The sequence below is a fragment of the Penaeus vannamei genome, chromosome 10 (genome assembly GCF_042767895.1).
Source record: "Penaeus vannamei isolate JL-2024 chromosome 10, ASM4276789v1, whole genome shotgun sequence".
Classification (NCBI taxonomy): Eukaryota; Metazoa; Arthropoda; class Malacostraca; order Decapoda; family Penaeidae; genus Penaeus; species Penaeus vannamei.
Window position 1 is genome coordinate 20,159,682 of NC_091558.1, and position 2,500 is coordinate 20,162,181.

Below are 2,500 nucleotides of genomic sequence, written 5' to 3' on the forward strand. Positions count from 1 at the left end.
TCCCCCTCTCACCCCGTCTATTCTCCTTCCTTCCCCTCTCTCACCCCCTTCTTTTCTGTCCTCCTCCCTCCCTCCCCCTTCCCCTCTCACCCCCTTCTTTTCTGTCCTCCTCCCTCCCTCCCCTCCCTACCCTTCGCCAACTGTTCTTTATAAAACATCGGACAAGTTAAACGGTTAGAAAGTTTTAATTGCCCGGCGATAGCACCACATATTTTCTGCATGGCTGGGCCGTAGTATCTCCATTCACCTCTCTCTCTCTCCCTTTTTCTCACTCTTTCTTTCTTTCTCTCTCTCTCTCTCTCTCTTTCACTCTTTCTCTTTCCGTCTTTCTCTCCCTTTCTCTTTCTTTCTCTCTCTCTTTCATACACACTTTCTCTGTCTGACTGTCTGTCTCTCTCTCCCCCCTCCCTCTGTCTCTATCTGTCTGTCTGTCTCTCTCCTGCTTCTCTCTTTCTTCCTTCCTTATCCCCATATATCCATTCTTCTTTGCTTATTTATTCTTTATTTCAATTTGATCATTGAATTCCATCCCGCTCATTTTTACTCTTCTCTCTCTCTTCCTATATGTATTTCACTTCTCGCTCTTTTCCTTCGCCCTCACATTTATTACTCTGATCTCTTTTCGCTTACTTCTTTTCTTTGTCTATCACTTCCTCCGACCTCATATTCTCTTTTTCTCCCCTTTTCCTTCAATCTTACTAATTCTCTGCAGTGTCACTCTCTCCTTTTCGCATTTTTTCTCCCTCTATCTCTCTCTTTCTCTCTTCGACCTTTTCTTCCTACTTCTATCTGAATTTTTGCACTCTTAATATTTTTCTCTCTTCCCCCTACCTCTGTTATTTTTATCGTCTTCCTCCTTTTCCTCTCTTTTAATTCCTCTTCTATTCTCGCTTTCAAATTACGAAATGAATCGAGTGAGAGAGAGAGAGAAAGAGAGAGAGAGAGAGAGAGAGAGAGAGAGAGAGAGAGAGAGAGAGAGAGAGAGAGAGAGAGAGAGAGAGAGAGAGAGAGCGAGAGAGATTCGTGCACACATGCACACACACACACACACACAAACACACACAAACACGCATATATATATACTTATAAACACATCTACATCTATCAATCTACCTACCTACCTACATCACCCCATCAGTACTCATTCCCTTTGCAAATTCACAAAATCATGTCTGTCTAAGGTCACACAAGCGTTTATCTCCCAATCGACATGACCTCCCCTTCACCACAGGATTCACTCTATTTTCCCCTTTAACCTCTCCTCATGCAGTGTGGGCGGGAAGTAAGCTGCGACTGGGCGTACTGCGGGCGTGAATACTTATTGTTCTGCATTTGCATACATACATATTTATTTGGATGTCTTTATTTGCGGGCGGCGGAGTCTGGGCTTCGCTGCGGGTGGTCTGGGGAAACTAGAACGCGCTCCCTCTTTTTATGCCTTTGCGTTTATACGCTGATATGAACACGCACGCACACATACACTCACACACACGCACATTTATATATATATATATATATATATATATATATATATATATATATATATATATATATATATATATATATATATATACACACATACACCAGATCTCTCTCTCTCTCTCTCTCTCTCTCTCTCTCTCTCTCTCTCTCTCTCTCTCTCTATATATATATATATATATATATATATATATATACATATATATATATATATATATATATATATATATACATATATATATATATATATATATATATATATATATATATACATATATATATGCATATATATATATATATATATATATATATATATTCATATATATATATATATATACATATATATAAATAGATATATACACATATATACGTGTGTGTGTGTGTGTGCGAGAGCGCTTGTGTGCATTAACTCTAGAAGCAAAGTCCTGTAAACCTCCGCCTATCTATTCAAAAAGCAAATATAAAACCCAAAGAACTTATTCCTAGTCTTTCAGAAACAACTTTTACCGCAAACTTTTCGGGAATTCGCTTCGAGAGGCAAAGAATCGCGGATTTATTTGGCAGCTCCTGTGAATAATCTCGGGGCGCTCTCGGAGGACGGCTGGCGGGGGAGGGGGAGGGGGGGGGGGTGGTAGGCCAGCGCTACCGAAGGGGTTACGCAGTAGATACCAGAGGAGAATTAGATACCGAAGTCGTTACCCAAGTAATTACAAAAGTGGATATCAAAGTAGATACCAAAAAAAGAATTAGTTATCGAAGTGGTCACCCAAGTAGATACCAAGTATGATTTCTTACCGTAGTGATTACCTAATTACAAAAGTGGATACCAAAGTAAATACCAAAGTGGAATTAGTTACCGAAGTGGTTATCCAAGGAATTACAAAAGTGGATACCAAAGTAGATACCGAATTAATTACCCAAGGAGTACCGAACCAGTTAAAAAAAAAGTGGGAACCGAAACAGATAACGAAAAAGTTACCAAAATACTTACAGAAGCTGTCACCCAAGTAATAACCGACAT

The 2,500-nt window shown here is 39.5% G+C and overlaps 1 protein-coding gene across 1 annotated transcript in view; it reads right to left on the bottom strand.

Annotated features, from left to right (window-relative positions):
- LOC113811867 (uncharacterized) overlaps positions 1 to 2,500 on the bottom strand; it is a 338,243-nt gene that overhangs the window by 39,857 nt on the left and 295,886 nt on the right. The gene's annotated exons all lie outside the window — the stretch shown is intronic.